The following is a 24,520-nucleotide window of genomic DNA, read 5'->3' as shown; positions in this document are numbered from 1 at the left end:
GTATTCGGAGCGGACTCAAACCAGGAGAGGAAAAAAAAATCAATCAAAAAATGTCAATGTTGCAAATGATGTGATGTAACCTGTAATAATGTGTCCGAAAGGAAAAAAATAATTAAAAACAAAACAAATAAAAGATTAGTCGTTAGTTACTCAAAATGGTCGCCATATTGTTATCGACTCGAAATGGTCGCCATTTTGTTACCAAGATCACTGCTGCCCGCTCGTTCCCCGTGCTGCCCATTGATATCTTAATAAGCCCAATCTTTTTTTTTTCTTTTTTTTTTTTCAGCAGTATGTTTATTATACGTGATAGGTTAGACGAATTCCCCTCCAGAACAATGACAACAAAACAAAATCCATACGAGCCAAGCCACTGATATTCTAATAAAGCCAATCAATACGGCTTGTGATTGACATCTCAGCCGTGTGAATTACAATCGATTTCTTTCTTCTTCCCTTTTTTCTACCTTCCCCTCTCTCGTCTCCGGCGGCATAACGCGGCTAATAAAACCGTCTGCCGTCGCTTTTTGCGCGACGGGTGTCGCTCGCAACGCTTTGGTCCGCATCAAGGGGGAGAAAAAGCCGAGGGAGGCGGATCAATTCGTGCTAATTATGCGCTTGTAACGAGGGACTGCGCGCACGCTGGTCTGTGTCTCCTCCAAAACGCGTCGATAAAGGTCAGGCAATGAGTTGTTGTTTTTTTTCTTTCTGCCGGCATTCAAGAATCCAATAGTGTCGCTGCGGAGAAAGACAACGCTGCCGATGTGTCTGTATCGCGGCGCACATCTGCTCGCCCACTTTTCACAACAGCTCAATCTGACTTTCACACTTAGTCTACTGCCACATAAGTACAGTTTTTGCTCAAGGTCCAAATGGCCAGTTCGGATTTTTAAGTCCCTGTCACCGGAAAATAAACATCGTCTTGCAAATTTCACACGCCGCACCGAAGAACTCCAGATGAGCAGCAACATGTCTGTTGTGCTACCAAGACTGACCTGTGAGGGGCAGCGTGGTGCAACAAGGCCTCCAGACAGGAGCAAATACAAAGAAGAAGAAATCTGGGAATTGCATCGCTCCACACACTCGTCCCGAGTGATGTTGAAAAGATTTCATATTTACAGCTTTTGGCACCATTTTCGGAGAGGAAACGCTTAAGATGCGCACATTTTGCACACACACACCGCAGGACAATCAGTCAGGATCATCGTTAAGGGACATCCGATAATCGGGCCTTCTCTAACTTTGGCCCGATGATGCGTGTACCCGACTTCAAGGACGTTTCAAAAGACAAAGAATGAAAATGTTGAGAAATGCGAGGATTTGTACGTATTTATTTATTTTTGCTCTCATGATAATCTTGACGTGAAAGTTATTTCTATTTTGACCCAAATGTGTGGGAGGAAAAGCTTTTCGAATCCCTCATAGAGTTGAAAATAACAGCTGAGTATTGTAGTGAAATAAGTTTTTTTTTTGGGGGGGGGGGGGGCTTTATATGCGCAAACAAAATGTGTGTGTTTGTTGGAAGTTCTTTCTTATCCGTTAAGTCACAACCTTGTCAAAGTGATATTTGCAAGAATCCAACAAAAAGATAGAAAGACGAAAAGTGTCAGGCGAGGGTTTAAACGCCTTCGGGCTACGCAGCGCAACAATTATCACCTTATCAAAGGCGGACCATGCTAAGAGCCTCAGGCAGCGGGTTTGAACAGAGACCGGACTCGGTTTTGGACGAGTGCCTGAGGGGAGGCCATCTTGTTTGGTTTCACCTGCTGGATGCTGCAAATATGTTTGACTGTCCACAATGACCCAACATAAAAAAATAGAAATCCCCCCCCCCCCCCCCCCCTATAATTTGGCTCCCCCTCCACTCGATGCCGCCCTCAGCGACCGCCTAGTTCTGTCTGGATTCATCGTGGATAGTTTCAAATTATAAGAGTGTAACAAAATTTTAATCAGAAATTATTTTTTTTTGGGGGGGGGGGGGTTAATGAACCGAATCAAATTGTTGTATTTTAAAATCCTTTCATCTGTGAATTGTTTTGCACTCCATCAATCGAGATACACAAGACACATAACTGTAACATTGGTATTGATTTGCTGATCATTTGTTTCGTGTGTTCTGCTTCTTGCATGAACACATCGCCAATTTCCCGCAATTCCCCGTTTCGGTTGCGACTAGGGCAGTTATTTTTAGAGCCCGTCGGCTGCGGGTTTAATAGGACCTAAGGGGGGGTTACATTAAGATTAAATGTGGCCAGTCGGCGCTACCTGCAGATGTCACATAAAGAAGAGCAAAAGCCGCGGCGCGTGACATTTATGAGATCATTGAGCAGGTAATGAGCATCCCGGGAAGCCGTTTTGTTGTTTTGTTGCCGGCGTCGGCCGCTCTCGGAAAAAATCAAACGGACGCTTGAGGATCCGAGGACAAATGATGGGCGCTTTTTGTTCCCAGATAATTACACACGGGCGCGTGATCAGATTTACTCTGGCAAATATGGTGTCATCGGGTCTCCGTGTATTGGTCTGCAGCATTAATACTTTTGTTTCACGGTCATTTGCTTAAACAGAAAGAAAAACCATCGATGCCTCATTCAACTTATTACACATTTCTAAAGAATGAAGGTCATCATTGTCGTTGTTGTGAAGAGTCGCTGCTTTGCACTCTAGAAAAGCGCTTCTGAAAACATTTTTCTCTTACAGGATACTTTTTCAAAGGCTTCCTAAAAATACTATTCCACCAATTAAACGTAAATACTGGGGGGCATAACAAAAAAGCGGTCTGAACCGGAAAATCTTTTGTTTCATTTAAAAGATGAGATAGCATTTTTTTTTTTTAAATAATAATAAATAAAAATAAATAAAAATAATAAAAATAAAAAAAGATGAGATAGCATTGATTCAAACCCAATTCAATCGTTCCCCTGTGGAAAAAATCAAGATGCATAATCAATCATCTTTTATAGTCAATGTATGTAAAATGACAAGAAAATAGTCATTGCGTCATATCCTCTCGAAAATGAGCTGTATCATATTGAAATCAAATTCTAAATCCCGCCGGATTGAACCATTCTACTTTCAAACCGAACCGAACGGTTAAAGACCGTATCAAACGAATCAACGTCCGTCATTTCCCTGCCTTGCCCAATAACTGCCCTACTATGCGTACCCTCGAATGCCATTCAAAAGTTGCCTTTGTTTGAGACAAAAGATACGTTACGAGTTGCGAGAATAGACTTTTCTTTTTAAAGAAAGAAAAGGTGATCTTTTCAAAAACAAAGACTTTCTCAGATTTAAAAAGTCAAGTTTAAACTTCGCCCCAAAATATGATTTGTGGATTTGAGAGCCGCTGATTCCGTGCATACAAATACAATTTGGTAGCAGTTGGACAAAATCTCCAGGTGCGGTTGGGAAACAGACAAAATGGCCACTTAGAACCAAAATTGCAGACTTTTGTCAGGTTTGACTTTTTGAGGCTTTTTGATTTGATATGCGTACCGAAAATATCATATTGCTTAATACAAGTGAACGAATGTTCCTAAAAAGTCATCCGACTCGCAATCTGCGAGTGGGGACGAGGAAAGGGACGCATCGTTAACGACCTGACCAATTATGCTTCAGCTTCGCCATCCCGGCTTAAAAAACAAAACAAAAAAAAAAACAAAGCTCATGTAGGAAGTCTTCTTTGCTCTCGTAACCGACCTTCTCCAAGCATTCATCATTTTTTGCTCCGATGTGGATCTCAGTGGGGAGAAATTGGCCGACATCCAACAGTGCATCTGCTGCAGGCCTTTTGCCACCCGGTCGACCTAATGAACCCCGACTGATCGGCAAGGTTCCATTCTTCATTTCTGGCTCTGCTCAACACCCTTAAAAGCTTCTACAGCGCCATCAATCAACGGCGCCGTTTTCAAGTCGGCAAGACGGCGAAACGGGGCAACGACTGCACCTTCCAAAATACGTTTTTTACAAATGGTTTGCATTTGCATCACAATGAAATTCATTTATGACTTTTGTCATGATTTTATACATACAATGCTCTTCTGTAAAGAACACCCCCCCCCCCCGCCCCTCCCGGAAATACATGATAACATAAGCAGGCCTATGACAGCACGCAGTGAAGTCATCTCGCCAATGAGACACTTTGAATACATGTTCGCCTCCTGTGAATTTCTGATGCCAAATTATAATTGACTGCATTTGCATAACTTCATTTGATGAACTTGAGAGGAGGCACAGTGGCACAGGACATCCAAACTGCAGGGGTGGGGGGGGGGGGGGGGCACAGTAGTAGGAGTAGGAAAAAAAGAGAAAAAGCTCGGCTAAGTGTTAGTTTATCTGGTGACCTTAAGTGGTGGTTGTAAATTGTTTTCCACACTATAAAGCACTCTGATTCTTTTCACAAAACTGTATTTGTCGCTGTGGACCAAATGAGGATTTCATCAACACAACCAGTGCACTCCATTTACCATTTTAATTGTTAGGAATCGGTTGTTTTCCACAATGTTGTCAGAAATGTATTCCTTAAAAAAAAATAATAATAAAATAAAAATAAAAATAAAAGAAATGTATTCCTTAAATCCAAATGACAAAATCTTGGTGCTCCCTCCAAGCACGTCTCGAGTCCTCAAATCAAGCACTTACAGTCTGACTCAAGTCAAGTCTTGTGACTCGAGCAGAGGTCGGTCGTAACGTGTTATATTCACGCCGTTACGCAGAGGCGGGCAATTTGGCACCCGTCCGTCATTTGATTTCAAGCCAGTTTCTTCACCACTTCCTCACCACTATTTTAGGACCGACCGACAAAGCTGGCCATTCCGTCAGTCTGTCAACAAAACGGCTGTTCGGCAGTAACGGGCGGAGAGGTCCGTCCGTACTTGACCCGGCGAGTGGCAGACAAAAACCCACTTCCGTCAGTGCTTAATCCGTCTTTATTTTGTATTTTGTTAAGTTTCTCATTATTTTATTTTTTATTTTATTTTTTTTATTTTTTTTTATTTTAAGAAAATAAAAAAATATAAAAAATAAAAAAGTTTCTCATTATTGATACGGAAAAACGGGAGACGCGCAGTCCATCAGTACTGACGGAACACCCGCCTCTGCCGTTACATGCGATTCAAGAATTTGTCCGAGTAGTTTTACTGCAACCCATTTTATTTATTTTTTTGCTAGAATTACTTCCTTTACACTGAGCCGCATTCCGCTTGCTACTTTTATTTGTATCCATCGTTTCTTTTTTTTTTGTGCAAAATACTGGACTGTTTCGAATGGAGGGACAAATATTTGTGAAAATAACAAAGAAACATTTACGCCATCTCCGCCCATGAGCCAATCGTGCTGTTTTTGTAAGAACGTTCTCGTAAACACATTTATAGTTTCAGCTAATCACGACTTGTAGTTTTTCCACTGAATACTTAGTACTGTACTCTTACTTGAGTACATTTTGTGGCTACTCTCCCCACCTCTGGCCTGGACCACATCACAACCCACCTCGACCTTGTACTATTGCCGCCATTGCACGACATTGACGAATGGTGAAGAAGCACCAGGCAAACTATAACCTCGACCTTTTATTTTTCAAATGGATTAATGACTACCGCGCGGGAATATATTTTATATTTTGGTCATCAGGCACAAGGTGTTAATCCCACATCTACACATGGCAATGTGTCGATTCCATGAGCGAGTGATTGAGGTGGCGCCACACACAGTATGGCTTCATCAACCCCCCGCCCCCCCCCTTTCTGTCAAACGCAGTCGCATGCCTCAGCCCGGGCGACCGCCGACTCCCTCGCCGCGCCGGCAACCCGCTGCGCCGGGCGCACGCAGACATCAATTAGAGAAAGGTTACCTTGCGCTTCTGCCGCCGGCTGCTTGTCTTGCCCGCTCCAGAGGAGACAACAGAGGGAAAAAAGACGAGGGCTTTGGACTTGTGTGAGCAATTTAATTGCGCCCTCTCACACAGAATCTACTCGCGGCCAACGGCCTTCACAGCCACGCTATTTATTATTATTTTTTTTTCAAAAATCAGGCCACGTCTTCTATTTTCCAAAAGGCCACCTTTCTACCTCCTTGTCGATTTCCCATAAGCAAGCAGTCAGTGCTTTAAGCTAGCAAGTTAACGTTAGATGGCGGCAGCACACGTCACAACAAACAGCATTTAATTTTTTTTAAACAAGACATTTAAACTGTTTATTGCCGCTTCATGTTGACATTTGTGTCATGAGCCGTGTTTTTGTTGACTTTGCTTTGATTGGATTTTGTTCTGTTTTCATGTTGTTTGTTCTTTCATTCATGTTGCGTCAACTCTTGAGATGATTCAAGATACGAGCAAGGTAACAGAATCAGTTAAACTCATAAGTCGAGGCACCGGTGGTCGTTCCAGTATTAGCGAAGCACTTCAGCATTTTCTTGGTTTCCTAATTCCAAACTCACTTTCCCGTGTTTTTTAACAATTTTCTGAAACGGCCTAAAAAATATTGCGGCGAACAGGAAAATAAGACAATAATTGCTCTAAAGAGCTTCGGTGAAGTAATAATACATCTTGCTTTGCATAAAGGGGGCGGAGCTACAGTTAGCTCAGTTTTGTTACATGGTTTATTCCACGCGTGTGCCCTTGCATTTGTTCAAAATTAAATCATTTATAGCCGACGATTACTGGCCTGAGATTACCTTGGGCTTGATGTGTAAATCATAATCCGAAAGAATATTTTGTGAGATAATCTGTTTTTTAAGTAGTCTTGTGTTGACGCCAATGGATGTTTACTTCTCGGGCTGAGTTTCTCGGGTTCATCAGATTACACTCGCGCGCGCCACCACAGGCAAATCGCTAACATCGCATCAAGGTTCGACTTTGGGTGGAATTGCAGCTGATCGCATTTGTGTATTTTGTTTTCATGATGGCTTCCTTTTGTTGGAGTGACTTTTAGTTTTAGTTTTAGTTTCATGTAAAGCGGGAAGGAGTCAATAATAAGCACAAACGTTCTTGCAAGTGACTGATTGGCCACAGCGACGGATTTTTTTGTTGGTTACCATGACAACCGGGGGGGAGAGCAAAAAGAATGAAACTGCCGTGAGGATGAAAGTCTATCTTGACAAAGTAAGGGAGTAGAAAGTTCATATTAGCTTTCAGATTTAGAGAATAAAAAGTCCAAAAGTTGTTAGCTCTGTTAGCCACCGCCGAGTGAGGAAGCAGCGTCTGACTCAAGAAGGAGAAACAATAAAATCAAGCATAGCAGGAAACGGGGGGGGGGGGGGGGGGTCATCTGAGCAAAACCCGTGTGCAACATCAGTAGACGGCGGAGGTTCAAGTCATCTGCAGCAGGACAGCAGAGGACGCATCTGTGAGGACGCAGCCAGCCGTGAGACTTCATCAGGTCGCCCATCAGCGTCACGACTGCTGGGAAAACGGGGGCAAAGGTCACAACCACAGGAGGAAGATGCTGTAAGGGAGTAGGTGGGGGGGGGGGGGGGCATAAAAAATGGAACCCTAACGAGGACCAAGGGCTGAAGGGGAATCCAGTCGATGTGTCGAGAATGACAAATATGTCTCGTATGAAAGATGCAGGCTGAGGAAAACAATTCAGCATTTAAGTATCGGCAAATTGCCGATGATGTTTCTCGTGCGCCGCACGTTGCACTAAAGGATTTGTTTGCTAAAGATTTGCAGCCCTTTGCTTAACTTTGCCGAACCCGAAGATATATGATGCTAGCATGCAGCGAGCCGGCAAATTTTTCCGTTGTCTGAAAATTCCTGCAATTTTACCTAATCATGATTTCAACACCTCAAAATCAAGTTGAAGGTTTTTTTTTTTTTTAGGTTAAAGCACGTCTTGTTTGTTTCATTTAAGTATCATTGTGTTGTGTTAAAAAAAAAAAAAAAAAAAAAAAAAAAAAGTATCATTGTGTTGGTGTTTAGAGCAAAGTTTCTGCTGACAAGTAAAGTAAAGAGATCATTCGAGAGTTGGAGAAAAAAAATATATAATAGTTCAAAAACCTCATGACTGGCATATGACATCGGAGACGTTTGCAACAAAGCACACGATTGGTTGATATTTCACGTACGTACCGTGTATATATTTACAGGATATTCCAACGAGCCATAAACATTTCAGCCCACTCGACAATGTCGCTCTCGATTCAATTGAAAGGATCCAGGATCCCAATCCAGATCTGGACTGGAGCAGGATGTCACCTTTACAGTGTACTATTGATTTATTGATCGTTTAACTGACTAATAATAATAATAATACTCTACATTTGTGATACCTAACTATGACATAGGCCTTAACGACCGCAACCATTTGACAAGGGAAGTCGAGCTCCACTATTCAAAATCCAAGGAGACCGAAATAGACGTCTTCAGGTGTTTTTTTATTTATTTATTTATTTATTTACTATGAAGTATGATCCAATTTGCATAAGTGCAACGCAGGGTGTCATCGTGAAATGTAATTTAGACTTAAAAGCGAAGGACGCGTAATTCCTTAACAATCAAAGCACTCTGAAGTGGATGATCAAAAGCACGATACCTTCTTGCTGCCGTTCCGACGGCAAATTTTCCCGTTTTCAGGGTCTTTGGCTGAGTGGAACGGCAAACTGGATCGTGCGATCGAAGTGAAAAAGCCGATCTGCTCACGAGCCCACCGAGGATTACGTCTGTGGAACACACAAGATTTTTCTTTTTTTTTCTTCAAAATGGTGTCTTGCGTGTGCAATTTGGTTGATGGTGCCAACGTCGTGCAGGCAAAACGAGAGCCAGCGGGGATGTTATGTTGACATTTTTGAAATGGCAGGAAAAAATAAAATACAAATTCTTTTGACATTTCATCTATTTAGCAATACCATTTTGGAGCTTCTGAATAATCTACGGGCTGACCTCTTCACCAAATCACAAGAAGGAGTCATGCCTTATCTTCGGTGAAAAAATTATTTCCAATTCTGCATTAAAAAAAAAATTAAAAAAAATACTTTATTTGTGTGTCTGGTGCTGTTTTTCTTTTTCTTACACAAGATGGCAACATATTTGTACATCTATTGACCACATACTCGGAAAAACATTCATTAGTGTCTGTCCACTGCATCATTGTGAGAACAGAGGCATGATAGTGGTACGAATTGTGTTTGGTTAATAAAAAAACTAAATAAAGAAATCATTTTTATCTTCAAACTCAATGACAGCCTGTTTTTTTTTATTTTTTTCTTGAATCAGTCCTTCTATTTGTACCCATCTTTTCTGCCACAACGTTGAGTACTTCCTTGCTTTTTATTTACTGCCTCTCCCGGAGCCGCAATCCTGTCGTGACAGGACCAACAAAGGCGTTGAGGAAGGAAAAAAAAGCAGGATTGTCCAAATGTGTGCTGGATGAGCACAGACAGGTGGGATGATGTTGCGAGTTTGCAGCAGCTGTGCAATGTGTGTGTGTGCGTGTGCGTGTGTGTGTGTGTGCGTGCGTGTCCAATGCAGTGAGCGACGTGTCTCAGCCTCCGGCGGGGGCCACCTTCCCTCGCAGATCCCGCCGTCTGCAGCCATCATTGGGGGAAGGCCATCATTGTGTAAAGGACAAAAGCAATGTGTGCCGCCCACCGGCGGGAGATAAGTGTGATTTATGAGCGGCTGTCACGGCGGCGGCAGGTAAATATGCACTTTGGGACTTCGTTTGCAATTTCCTCACCAATCAGGGAGGAAGTGACAGGAATTTAGAATACGTTTGCCTTTAATTTGGGCCGGACCGGCGACCGCGCCGAATGCGGGGCCGCGTGATGATGAATTGATAAAACAACAAATACACAAAAGGATTATTATTTTTTTTAACTCACTCAGAATGCAGCCCCCAAAAAAAAAATCATTATCAACCGATGATTATGCAGAGAAAAAAAAGTGATTCTTTGTGTTAGTAAAAAGGTCTAAAATTATTCAAAATTATTCAACAGCCATTGGATTTGACATTTAGAGTGTCGAAACTTTCAACAGAATGCTACTTTTGTGCAACATATGTTAATGTGTGGAGCTATTCGACATTGTTCTTTTGTTCTTGCTACATTGTAAACAACTAAGGAACTTTTGCACATGAATAGTTTTGCATACACAGCCCCCCCGCCCCCCCCCCCCCTTCCATGCCCATGTGGTGGTCTGGCCTTATTTTAAATTGTACACATTGGTTAGGCCCCGCCCCTCCCACAGATTGAGAGAAAAGATGGACGGGTGATGATGAAGAAGGATTCTTTGTGACAAGCTTTTAAGAACTTTTACGCATAGAATACATTTAAACAAATGGAGCACTTAAAAGGCCACGTTTTGGCTTTTGATTCCAACTTGTTATTCCAAAAATGGCAAATGAATTCCAGGAACATCAGTGACTACGTTTACATGCGGTCAATATTCGGGTTAAGGTCAAAATTCTGGTTTTTGGAAACATTCGGGCTAACCCATTTATTACATTACAGTTACTCATAAATACGAATCCCGACCACGTCATTATGCAAATAGACATCATTACCACTTTTAGCTTTATACCGTCAATAATTAGCACACTAAAAGTCGTCGCTGTCCTTCTCCTTGGTTTCTACCACAGCAAGTTGGAATGTGTGAAGTGTCCGATGAAAAGAAGCTTTTCCGTGCGCAAGGGAGGGACACAGAATGGCAACGTAGTTGATTTAAAAAATGGAGGTGGTGGAAATTCACACAAAGGTAGCGTGACCATTTTGTGTTTCGACGCTGAAGCGGGATAGCCTGCTGTAGCGCTAACGTGAGCTAGCAGGTGTTAGAGTATATAATATTTTGGTATTCTACTCTTTGCGTGTTCAATTAACTGAATGGTGAGATCCTGGTGAAGAAGTCCCTTTGCAAAGGTATCAGAAGCTTCTGATGACAACAATTGAACTCACTCAAACAGTGGTCTGTTCAGATTGTGTGTCCTCTACTCCGGCACATCATTATTTATTGAAAAGTGGGTGAATACGAAAAGTCTCCTCCCATCAGCAAGTTCCCAGGAATACAAATCAGATTAGAGAAAAAACAATAATACATCAGCCTGTCTCTCCCCTCTTCCGACTGAGACCGGTACTAGACTACACTCCCTAGATAACAGTGGAAGAGAAACCCGTTGCCCTTCTTTTCTCATGAGAGGGACAGATAAGAATACAATACTATATAAAAAATAAAAATAAAAAATAATTAAAAAAAAAAAGAATACAATACTATTCTATTCATTGAGCTACACAGCTATAACTAAATCCAAAACGGCTAAAATATAAATTGAAACTGAAAAACAATGTTAATAACTTAACACAGGCTAGCCATTATGTTTTGCTGAATAAGCAAATATTTCCAACATAACTCGAAGCGTCTCCGACACACCCGATGATGGTTCCGTTCGGCTCCCAGTCGACGTCTTGTGATCTTCTCTGTATTGTGACGCTCGCTCCGTTTGTTCTTCTTGATTCATTTTGATTTGTGGTTTATTTTTTGTTATTTAATACATTGAGAAAAATACGAAACCCCTTCAAGCAACGAGATTTTGTTGTTGTTTTCAGTCGTCGTCCGTCGATTGCTCACAAACATTTTGAAAGGGTTGACAGTATAAACTGGCAGAGTGACATTGTTAATTACTAGGAAGCCAGACTGCAACTGTCACGAGTGCTTGCTCGAAGTAGTTGTGCTGCGAGTGACACCCGCCGGCTGCGGGTCAATTACAGGAAGCTGCGAGGGCAAACAAACAAAGTCTTCAGCCTGCGTTTTTGATGATTTTTTTATTTATTTTTTTGTTCTTTGTGCTTCTGCTTCTTGACTTTTTAGCGCAGCACGTTAGCAGCAACGTGACCTGACCTCTCGCTCCGCAAGTGAACCTTTCCCACAAGGTCAGTTTTTTTCTACCTCAACTTCAAGTTGGCCCAGAAATGGCAAAAGGTTTGCAAGAGCGCACGCGTTTCCGTCCCTTTTTTTTTTTTTCTTTTTTTTTCTTCTTTTCTTTTTTTTTCTTCTTTTTTTTTTGTTTTTTTCTTTTTCCGTCCTTTTTGATGGTTCACCGTCGACGCTTTTTAATAGTCAGACAGTTTTTCTTGTGGTGAAGAATTGGCAACGTGTATTTCATGATATAAATGCCCGGGATGAGTGTGCGCGGAACCCGCCGACTTGCATCAACTTCGCCGTCATCCACATAAAGTTGTGAACATTCAACGAACATGTGCTGACATCACCGTTTTGGCTGTTTTGCTCCTGCCAGCGTTGTTGCTAATGAAGTCCCAGTGGTTTTATTGTGTTGCCTCTCATGCCGCTGTTTTGTGAAATTCCACATGTGCAGCAGATGTTTCATTTAAAAAAAAAGAAAAAGAAAAGAAAGTGTCGACCTCCCTGAGTGGCCGACACCTGAAGGCAACACCTGCAGGAAAGGATCGCATATGGCAGGACATTTTTTTGTAATGAGATATGAATTCAAATTAAAAAGTATTTGAAATTGAATGTTCCGAATAAAATAAAATAAAAACACACCAGAAGATTATGGATGTATTATTTGACGTTTGAACTTTTTGTTGGCGCCCACATTTGCCGCATTGATCCTATTTAGCGGCACGGTGGCTGACTGGTTAGCACGTCCGCCTCCCAGCGCAAAAGGTTGTGAGATCAAGTCCGGGCTTCGACCTTCCCTGGGTGGAGTTTGCATGTTCTCCCCGTGCCTGCGTGGCTTTTCTCCGGGTACTCCGGTTTTCCTCCCACATTCCAAAAACATGCATGGCAGGTGAATTGGACACTCCAAATTGTCCATAGGTGCGATTGTGAGTATGGTTGTTCGTCTCTGTGTGCCCTGCGATTGGCTGGCAACCAGTTCAGGGTGTGCCCCGCCTACTGCCCGAAGCCACCTGCGACCCTTTTGAGGACAAGCAGTACAGAAAATGGACGGATGGATGGATGGATGGATCCTATTTTGCCACGAATAGATGATGAGAATTTCTTGAAAAATTCAGATTTAGAATTTTTATGAATGCAAACTTAATACTGCTTCCTTGAAAATGTCAGATCTTCACCGAGCTTGGCTCCAAGTCACGGGTAGAGAAACTATCGGAGGTGAGATTGAATTTATGACAATATTCTTCTTTTGCAGAAACGTGCAATAATAACCATGAACTCGAATGTAAAAGAATGAACGCGTTTTTTGTCTCTGCCGTCGTTTTTTCGCCAGGACTTGATCTGCCTGCGACGACGTACGATTTCCAGCCGTTCAGCGCCGTTCATCGACGCAATTGGTTAGCGTGTCGATATGGCGCTCGTCTGGCAAACGTCTGTTTGCTGTCAAGTGAGTTTGAGTTGAGCAAAGCGTAGCGGGGCAAAAAGTTCACCGTTGAGTTCGACATTGCCTGCGATTCTCTTGAGACGATGAAAAAGCGTCTTCTGAAGTGCGTTAGGGTGCGAGGCTTTAAATCAATGCAATCAGGCGTTTCCTGCATGGATGATGTTGTTCATAAACAGTCACAGTTTCAACTGAGTCGCAACAGCAGACAGCTGCTGCGTGCCAAGGGAGAACCCCCGCAGACCCCCCCCCCCCCGCCCCCACCCCCCGACTCCTCCCCTCCCACTCTTGCATCTACCTTCCTTTCTTCCCCTGTGAAGTCACACGTCCCGGCGGCTTTCTTCCTCGCTCACCCCTGAAATTCACAAGCAGCGTCCTTGTAACTTCTTTCTCCACAATTTCCTTTCTGCCATCTGTTTTTGGAGCAGGTCATGTAATAAGAAGGAAGACGAGGGGAATGTTGGAGGCAGGGGAAAACCGAAGACATGCTTGGTGGATCGACGGGGGCACTCCCAGGCGGGTGTTCGGGGGGGGGGGGGGGGGGGGGGGACGTCCTCAACATCAGCCGCTGCTTGTGCTCGTCGACCGATTGCAGAACATCATCACGGCTTGCCAACAAACATTTTGGGACCTTTGTCATCTCTTGAAATTTTAGCCCCGTCTGCGCCACAACTTAGACCTGATTTTATCTGCTCTATTGTCTCGTGTGCACTTTCTGGAATTTGGCAGACTGCCGAGAAGGGCTCGGCACAGTCTGCCAAATTCCCAAACACGGTCAACTCGACTTGCCCTGGCACGAACTTTTCGATGCGTGCGTTTTTTATGACGGCCGCACGTGCGTCTGTTTATGAAAAAACAAAAACTGTTATCAAATCTGTTTAGCGCAAAAGAACTCGACTCAACTTTATCTATGGAGTGCTTTCAAACAACCGTTGCTAAATGAAAAGTGCTGTACAACAACAAAGACAGTTAAAACAATAAATGAATAACACAAAATACAGCAAATGTCATAAAACATCAAAATGTCAAAAGACTGAGAAAAAAAGAACAAAATCAAAATCTTCAGGGGTAAAATGTACAAGAATATTTTTTGTCAAGATAAATAAGTCATTTGAACACGTTTATTTCAATATTATTTTTATAATACTACTTGATTCTTTAAAAAAGGGTCTATATTCTTTTTTTTTTTTTTTAATCAACTTTTGTTCTCTGAAAATTGGATGTAAAATATGCATTTAAAAAAAGCTTATTCATGCAGGGATGCCAAGATTTATATGATACATAGAATTGAAGATTGGGAGAATTAATTTGTTTTGTTATGTTATTTTTATTTTGACTTTACAGGGATTTTTTTTTTTTTTTTATAAAAGGTGTTATACAATATGTCATGATGTGTCGCCATATGGTAATCTATTTTTGACTTTACCAGCGACAGATGTAAGGCTCATCAGATTTCCCATCTCGGTCGGTCCGATTATTATTTATTTTTTTTCTTATCGCTGGCATGAAGTGTGAAGTGAAGAAATTCCCCATTTTTGGCTAACGCGACTTCAAATGGACGGATGAAAAGTGAAAACTCGTCCCTCAAGCTGTCAGTCAACGCACTTTGCACACATCTGGCTTCATCTTGTCGTCCTTGAGGCCTTATCTCTCCCTGACCAAACTGTCAAACACGCACACGCACACACACGCGCACACGCACACGCACACGCACACGCACACTTCTTTTTCAGCCGTTTCTCATTTCACTGGTGGTCTTCATCTCCAGCTGTAAAGACAGCTTGCTGGTTGTCAAGGCCTGGAAGCTGTCCACCTCTGATTATGCTATCAGATTGCCCCCCCACCCCCCCACCAATGCAGCCCCTCCCCCTATTGAAATCAAGCAGACAAATACAATTTCATATCAGCCATTCATGTTTTTACATGGCACAAATCGGGTTTGGATTTCCGTTCATCCTCCAGGCTTCGTCCGAGCGAGCTCGGAGTCATGCGGCAACTGAGACCCGGGTTCCCGCGTAAGGGTTTCATTTTGTCCAAATCTTGAAAGATGTTCTATCTGTAATCGACACCCACAAAAAACACATTTAACAGTTTTCGGTCTTATAGTGTTTGGTGTGCGCCGATTAATCGCAACACCGCCGACGTTACTGACGGGAGTCTTGTGAAAAATGTCAACATAGTCGAGAAAAGACTTGCGTTGGAAAATACGTTGTCGTCTGGGGAACCCGCTTTTAGACGGCGCTACGGCGAATTGCTAAAGTATGGAAACGCGAGTCTGCCAATGAGGAGTCAACATTTTTGACAGGCAAAAAAAAAAAAAAAAAAAAGAAGAAGAAGCTTTTTGGGGCTTTTGGCCTACTTTATACAAATATGTTCATAAATTAAGTACAAAAATAATGTTGTGATTTTGGGTTGGCATTTCGCATGTGCATGCGCAATACAGCGTAAATCAATACTTTGTGGCATTATGAGAAGTTTTCAGCATTTAGCCTGCAAGTCCGTTCGAACGTACTTGCAACAACTTCGTGCATTTAACCGTATTTGCAAGAACATTCAAACATATTTAAAAAAAAATAGTAGGGGCGTGCATCTCTCCACGAAAGACGATTTGATACGGTTTCCGATACGTGGCGGGCGAAATGATTCAATGGCGGTTCGATTTGAAAGTGGAATGCTTGGATTGGGTTTGACTCAGTGGAATTACGATTTGATTCCAGACTTGAGAATGTGAAATGCGATGACTTGTTTCTTGGCATTTTACATTTGAATGAACTTGTTATATATAAATAACAATAACAATAACAATAAATGACGATTCAATACGTATCTCGATGTATTTCAAAGTGGACAGATTCGGTTCCGTTGGATGCACTTTCATGTTTTAAAACAACCATTAAAAAAAAAAAAATTGTTACAAAAACGTACATGTTTAAATGTTTTCAAAAACACTCCAAATTGGCAGTTCTATGCTTTTGTACTAAAGAGAATAAAATCTAGAAATATTTTTTTTCTGGTAAGAGAAGACAACGTAACCTTTCTTTTGGTCGGTTTTGGTAGCAGAACACGATTCTGCGGTTCTTGAAAGTTCCGTCAAAATGTTGTCGAAACTCCTGGCAATGAATAAATGAACGCGCGAGTTAAATAACAGGCTCGTGAATGTTGAAGCATTTTTTTTTGCAATCCCAAGAAAAATGCTGCATTCTCAGCCATGAGTTTGTTTTGCACAACACAAAAGCAGTTCATGAAGAAGGTGAAGGTTGAATCAATAAATCCGAATGCGGCAAACCACAAAGCAAAGGTGGCCCCGCGAAACAAAAAGAAAAGAAATGATTGCGGGGCGGTGAATCCCAGTCTTGTTTGTCTTGGTAAGCATCTGGAAATGCCAGCGGCTCCCCCTGAAAGCCCACAGGCCCCCCCGGGGGACTTTGCCGTTGCTTGAAAGACTTCCCTCGCCCCCCCCCCCCCCCCCCCGGAAAATAAACAGAAATCAAAAACAGGCCGCAGCGGAAGACTTCTTGCCTTTCTTGCCTTTCTTGCCTTTCTCCTAATTTCACATTCAGCTCCATGATGTGAGAATGTCAATGGATTCAGCAAATCAAAGCCAAACGGAATACATGAACAAAAAAAAAAAAATCACCATTTCATTGATTGGTCCTCTTTCATCGACGCGGGCGTCGCGACAGAACGGCTCGGAGAAGAATCGCCATTTTTTTTTTTTGCTGGGAGACAATAACCAAGTGGCAATATCACACGTATGTTGCGATAAACACAAGCCGGTTGCCGAAGTTGCAACCTCAACCGCAGGTGCAGCTGATAAAAAGAGGCTTTTGATTGTGTCGCACAAACGTAAAATAGCACATTTCAAAAACGCATTTTTTGGGGTAACTCGGCTAGCAAACAATGAAGGGAGTCGTGTCCGCGCGCACTTGTGTGAACACGCACACACACAAAGAAGAAAGGATCTGAGTGAGTGAGTGGGTAGCAATGCGAGTGAAGAGGCGGAGTCGAGGAGTCGTTCGCCGGCGGGCGGCCGCTCGCGTCTCGGGAGTTCAACAAAGAGCGCGCTGGCCTTCCAGCTGGCGCGACGCAGGCCAACATCTGGACAAGCGCGACCGAGTTGCGGCGACAAAACGCAAATGCCGGCGGGACCAAAGCGATGCCAAGTAACTAAGTACAAATACTTGCTTGCTGTACTTAAGTATGCTATTCAGTCATCTTGACTTTTTGATACATGGGGGGTGCGCTGCGGTTCGATTCACTTGATTGCCTTCAACTTCTTGTCAATCAAAACCGATTTTCGGATTCAAATCGCTTTCTTGCTACTCTTCATTACATTTTGCTGACGTCGGCGCAAAACCTCTTAAGTCACAATTTGGCAAATTTCATATTTTTTTTCAAAAATCTCTCGGCTACTGTTGGTTCAGTCCAAGTGTGGATGTCATTTTTACAAATTATTGACCAATCTAAAGTCTTGCAAATGGCGTGTTGTCTTTGATGCAATGTTAATGGTTGAACAAAAACGCCGTTTTTGGGGTGTCCTGAAAAGCGACAAATTCAGAGCGATTTGAAATCTTTCATTACATTTCTTAAGAAATGACGGCTCAATTTAAAAATGATGCAAACAGAAAGAGGGTAAGTCAGTTGTGATTGGAGTGACATGGAGTGTTTTTTTTTTTAGGGGGTTTGGGGGGTACCATTTAAACTGAGAAAATAAAGAAACGCTTGTCAAAATTATTTTATGTCTAATTTACAATAGAAATTCATTTTTGTAATTTTTGGGATGAGGCTACAAAATCATAAGCTGCGAAATGCGCTGAAGCGCGTCCCGCTCATCAGACATTCAATTAGCAGGAACACCACCTGGAAAAATGAATACTACTTAACCACTGTACATGTTTGAATATTGAAAATGCATCCGTGCAAATCCTCTTGTGGCCGGCATGCAGACTATTGCGCCGTTTTTGTCACGGGACTTTTCCACGCCGCAAAAACAACGAGGCACTTCAAAGTGTGAAGCCACGATCGTTCACGCCCGAACCCCAAAGAAATAAAATCGTCATAATAAATCCCCCTCTTCACTCTTCCATCCATTTTTTTTTCTTTATTTTCTTTTTTTCTATAAAGAGCTCAGTATTGTTCATTCGGAAATGTCATCATCATTGCTCTTTATTTTTTATTTTATTTTTTATTTTATTTTTTATTTTATTTTTTATTTTATTTTTTATTTTATTTTTTATTTTATTTTATTTTATTTTATTTTTTATTTTATTTTTTATTTTATTTTTTATTTTATTTTTTATTTTATTTTTTATTTTATTTTTTATTTTATTTTTTATTTTATTTTTTATTTTTTTCTTCCATCCATTTCTGGTGATGTGTATGTATTGCTGGCTGACGACGAGGCACTCTATGGTCTCCATGCCAGCGGACTATCAGAAGGGAAGATACAAGAGTGTCACTTGGCTCCGTTTTAGCCACACCCCAAAAAAGTGTGCGTGCGTGCGTGTGCGTGCGTGCGTGTCAGACGATGAGAAGGCCTAGCGGGTGTTCTGGCAGCGCGGTTGTAAACAAATGCGGCCGCTGACTGATGGCCCGACTTTGGTGCCAGCCTTTCTTCTTCTTTTGGACTTTGAGTCGTTTTGCTTTGATGGACGAGCGGCGCCCGACGCTCGCCTGGCTGCTCGCCTTCTAATAACTCCCACATCATGTGAGATCACAGCAAACTCGAGATGACAAATAGTGCACTGACTCCGAGTACAATTAAAGCTGAAGGAGTCGTCGCATCTCCTTTTTTAATGGGGAAGCTGCCATTCATACCACACCCACATTTGGCAAAAAAAAAAAAAAAAAAAAAAAAAAGATTAATCATTTAGCATTCAACACTCAAAACAGTTGGGTGAAAAAGAAGCCAAAAAAGGTTGTGGGTCAAACTAAATAACGAGCCCACAAAATAACCCTAAATTTGGGTGTTGTGTGGGTTATTCTTTTTTTTTTTTTTTTTTTTTTAAGAGCTCAGTATTGTTCATTCGGAAATGTCATCATCATTGCTCTTTTTTTTTTTTTCTTTTTTTTTTTGGTGTGTGTGTGTGTGGGTGAGTATGTGTATGTGCGTGCGTACGTGCGTGCGTGCGTGTATTTGTCAGCTCACCAGAAAACCTATTAGAAAAAATCTCATACCGTTCACCTAAACCGAACACCGCCGTCAGGAGACCCGAGGAAGGACCAAAGAAAACCAAGGAAGGTGAAATCCAGCACCGACCAGACACCCCCCACCAGAACTCCTCCCCAGCCCAAGAAACATCCAGACCCCAACAAATCCAACAACAAATTGTGTGGGTTATTCATTTCATTTGATTGAATTGGGTCAAAAATGAACCGACCCAACTTTTTGAGGTGTTTAGCCCCAAAATGTTGGGTCAAATTGAATGAATAACCCAGAAATCAACCCAATTTTGGTGGGTGTTTTGCGGGTTATTCATTCAACCTTGGGTTGGTTAGTGGATTATTCATTTGACTCAACAGTTTGGGTTCATTAAATAACTCCAAAAAGTTGGGTTCATTTTGGCCCAACTGTTTTTAGAGTGAGACCAAGATGGTTGCTGTCCGGTTCCATCTCGGGTACGAATCTTCCTCCTTCAGACTTTTTGAGACGAGCATCTTCCATCAACTTCTTGGCAATTCGTGCGATGGATGTCGGGGGCTGATTTTTTTCATTTTTTTTCTTTAGGGAATTCACATAAAATGGCTGACATCCAGTTTACTTTTGGGCATTGGTGAATTCACCTTTATTTTTATTTATTTTTTTTACACCCATAAAGAGATTTCATCCACATGACTTAGTTGGCAACCTTTTGCACATTTTGATGAGCAGCCAAGTTTTTCATACGCAGTTCAAGCAACTGCAGCGCCAAACAAACATCACAGAAACACATTAAAGCTGTTATTTTAAGGAGAAATTATGCATATGAGCGCTTTCAAAAAAAAAGAAAAAAGAAAAAAAAAGCATATGCCCTCATGGAAAAAGGTTGCAAACAGCCCACAGGTTAAGCGGGAGATTTCACAAGTCTGCCCTTTTGATCTGTTCATTTACAACATCTATGCGGAGGAGCCGCGGTGAAAAAATGGGAATGTTAATCGTGCGGGAGGCGAATGACGAAGCGGGGCCCTCAACGCGCGCGCTTGATGTGCCGGCGGTACTTTTTGTGTTGCTGCCGCACGCGCCGCGCGGCCTCACAATGGATGGCTCCCTCGTGGCGACGCTAATGCGGCCTCTTACAAACATCGGATCTCAATTGCATCATGTACTTTTAATGAGGCTGTTTCACAGCCACCGTAAAAAATTGCTCACACGCGTATCATCGTCGCTGTCCGGGGGAAAAAAAAAAAAACCTTGTTTGGATGTACGCGACTTCGTAAAGAATTTGAATAAAATGTGATCTCCAAATACTTTTGACAAAGAAAGCACGTTTTATTCTAACTGCTGTGTTATCATTATTATTATTTATTATTATTATTTTGTATTATTATTATTGTTATTATTATTATTATTATTATTATTATTATTTTGTATTATTATTATTGTTATTATTATTTTTATTATTATTATTATTTTGTATTATTATTATTATGTTGTATTATTATTATTGTTATTATTATTATTATTATTATTATTTTGTATTATTATTATTGTTATTATTATTATTATTATTATTATTATTATTATTATTATTATTATTATATGTCCTTGAAGATTGTTGACTGTAACGCAAATTTTCAGTTTGCTGGCAAGATTAGACCCGCCACGCATTTAAGGGGCGAAGCCCAGCGGACGAGATTATTTCGTTTCAGATGCCGCGTCGGGTCCGGAGTGGCCGCCAGCCAATCGCAGGGCAGCGAGACAAAAAAACAAGCTTTCATGCTGCTCACGTTCACACCGATTGGGAAATTTCACAACCTTACACGGGAGAACATTTCATAATCCTGACAACAAAAGTTGACTCTTTTGGGCTTCTTGACGTTAAGATAACAAATACTAAAAGACAAAAAAAAAAAAGGAAAAAGAAAAAAAAAGAGAGAAAAAAATAATTAAGATAACAAATACTAAAAGACAAAAAAAAAAGACAAAAAAAAAAAAGAGAAAAAAATAATTAAGATAACAAATACTAAAAGACAAAAAAAAGAGGAAAAAGAAAAAAAAAGAGAGAAAAAAATAATTAAGATAACAAATACTAAAAGACAAAAAAAAGACAAAAAAAAGAGAGAAAAAAATAATTAAGATAACAAAAAAATGACAAAAAAATAAAAGGAAAAAGAAAAAAAAAGAGAGAAAAAAATAATTAAGATAACAAATACTAAAAGACAAAAAAAAAAGACAAAAAAAAGGAAAAAGAAAAAAAAAGAGAGAAATAAATAATTAAGATAACAAATACTAAAAGACAAAAAAAAAAGGAAAAAGAAAAAAAAAGAGAAAAAAATAATTAAGATAACAAATACTAAAAGACAAAAAAAAAAGGAAAAAGAAAAAAAAAGAGAGAAAAAAATAATTAAGATAACAAATACTGTGCTTGTTTTTCCAGAGTTCAACATTTGTGACATTTTTAAATGGCAAAAAAAAAAAAAGCCTGCCAAATCAACAACAGGTGCATTGGACGCATGACTCACTATCGTGGGAGTTTGTGTTCATAAACCGTAAGGTGAGATTGGAAAGTGGAAATGTGGCACGTGCTGACAAATATCATCTTTGACGGAAAACGATGAGTTCATCGATGGCGAACTTTGGCTTGAGAGATGCTTTGAAATGTAAACTGTGGGCGCCTCCTGACGGAGAAATGCGGAGAAAAAGACATTTTCTTTGTCTGTGTACAAGTTCAGCATCTGTCAAATCAACATCTGCATTCTTGCGACGAACAAGTGAACGCCACACTCACATTTTTGTTGTTGGAGAAATGAAGATTTTATTCAGTCGTGCCGTTAGCGACTGGCCGCTTTCTACGTTATTGTCGTTTCAATATTTGCATATCGTGCTCAAAAGATGATTATTTTTTAGCATAGTTTGAGGCGGTTCAACATTGATTGAGAACATATTGAAAAATCACAGATTTGTGTGTCAAAACTGTTGCACGCACTGTTTGTGAACAAGGCGGAATAAAAAAACAGCAACTAATCTTAAGAATCTCGCACCCACATTCTGTTATGGCTGCGTTTTGGGTTGGGTCATGATGTCATTGTGCTGTTCTGGTCTTGTATGATGTCGCTTATGACAAGGATGTGTTTGTCACGTTTTTTTTTTGTCTCGTCGCTCTTATTTTGCAGTTGCTATGTTCCTGTAATAGTCGCTCTTATTTTTGTATTTTATCATATAGGCCTTTATTCTATCATATGGAATTGCTCCTTTCCCTCGCTTGAGCTTCTCAGGGACACTTTTTTGTCAAGCTTCCTTCGTCGAGGTTTTCTCTCAACATGTGGAAGTTTCCATGCGAGCTGTACTGATCCCTGCTCTGTGTTTGTTACTTTGTATTTTTGTATGTGAAGACTGTCTTGTCTGCGTTTGGCTCGTCCATCCACACCTCACGCGACACATTCGGATTGGATCGATTCCGGCTGACCTGCGACCGTAATGAGGGCAAGCGCTGTTGAAACTGGACAGGTGGATGAAAAAACAAAGCTTGGCTTTGTACAGAAAACTCACCTGCGCACACGATATTTGGCTCTAAGGCATGCGGTCGAGTCTTAAAATGTCTTCATCAGTCACGGGGGGGGGAGTTAGTTGACTGACTGCAAGTGAGCAAACCTTTTGGCATCATCGAGCTCGTTTAGAAAGACACACGTTGGCTTATTCAACACATTCCAAGAGCGGGCTATTCATTCCGCGGAAGGATTTGCGCTTGATGCTTTTTTTGGCAGCATCTCTTTTTGCATTGAAGATAAGCAATTGGCTGCTGAAGGTAAAACGCCGCCAGCGGCAAACAAAAGCAAAAAGTAATCAATGTGTAACATCGTCGTCATCATCATCAGAAAACATTTGCTGTTGCCGTGCCACTTCAAAAGGCATTTGTGAGCAAAGGCTTCATTTACATGCGTTGCGGGGGTGCGCGCGTGGGTGTGCATGCCCGAAACCAGGGTATTTTGTTTGCACACATTCTGCGTGTTGAAATATGGCTGCACATTCTGCTACACTTTTCCCTCTGCCGTAACAACGTCGAGCCGGATCCTGAAGCCAAATGTATTTAGGAACGTAGGGAAAGTGCCAAAAGATTGAACCGTTAGCTTTGGAAAAAAATAAAATGTTTTGACAGAAAAAGCAACGTCGTTGATGTCACACACGGCCGTCGTCGTCGTGAAGCGCCCACACGCGGGCACGCAGGAAGTCTCGCATGTTTGCCAGATTGTGATTCCTTGCTTTCCGAGAGAGAAAAAAAACAACCTTTGTGAATTTAGCAGATGGCTGCGATTGACTTCGACGCAGCCCGAGGCGTCTCACCGCTGCTACGTTCCCCCGATTCCGCCCGTCGTGCCTCGGAGACTGGATGCATCGGCTGCTGACCTCCAACCGGGTGATTGGTCAACACCGGACCCCGCAGCAATGTTTGCGCACGACCTCGCATCAGCTGCTAAATTTAGAATATGTGTCACCCTCCAATGAAAACCCGATTGATTGCGCCGGTCATCGGTCACCGCTTAGTCCAAACGGATTATTTTATTATTATTTTTTTTTATTATTATTTTTTTTTTATTATTATTTTTTTTTATTATTTTTTTTTTCTCAAAAAGAGCTCAGTATTGTTCATTCGGTAATGTCATCATCATTGCTCTTTTTTTTTTTTTTGTATGTGGGTGAGTATGTGTATGTGTATGTGTATGTGCGTGCGTGCGTGCGTGCGTGCGTGCGTGCGTGCGAGTGTGTGTGTATTCGTTAGCTCACCAAAAACCTATTAGAAAAAAATCCCATACGTTCACCTAAACCGAACACCGCCGTCAGGAGACCCGAGGGGACCAAATTATTATTATTATTTTCTGCATCTTGCCTGACCTCAAGTCTGTAATGAAGGCAGTTTGCTGGCAAAATATGTCGTTTCGCCGATTCTTTTTGTTGGTAAGGTGGAGTGGCTGAGTCTTGGCCACTGGTTATGCAATGATGCCAAATATGAATATGACGCAAATTATAGCCAATCAAAAGCTTTCACGTGGGCAAACAAATATCAGTTTCCCGGTTTGAAGTCGGGACGCAGCTGCCCGATGCA

Source organism: Leptonotus elevatus, chromosome 12 (genome assembly GCF_054856555.1).
Source record: "Leptonotus elevatus isolate MCC_2025b chromosome 12, RoL_Lele_1.0, whole genome shotgun sequence".
Classification (NCBI taxonomy): domain Eukaryota; kingdom Metazoa; phylum Chordata; class Actinopteri; order Syngnathiformes; family Syngnathidae; genus Leptonotus; species Leptonotus elevatus.
The sequence above is the reverse complement of the archived record's forward strand: the minus strand, read 5'-3'. Positions refer to the sequence as shown.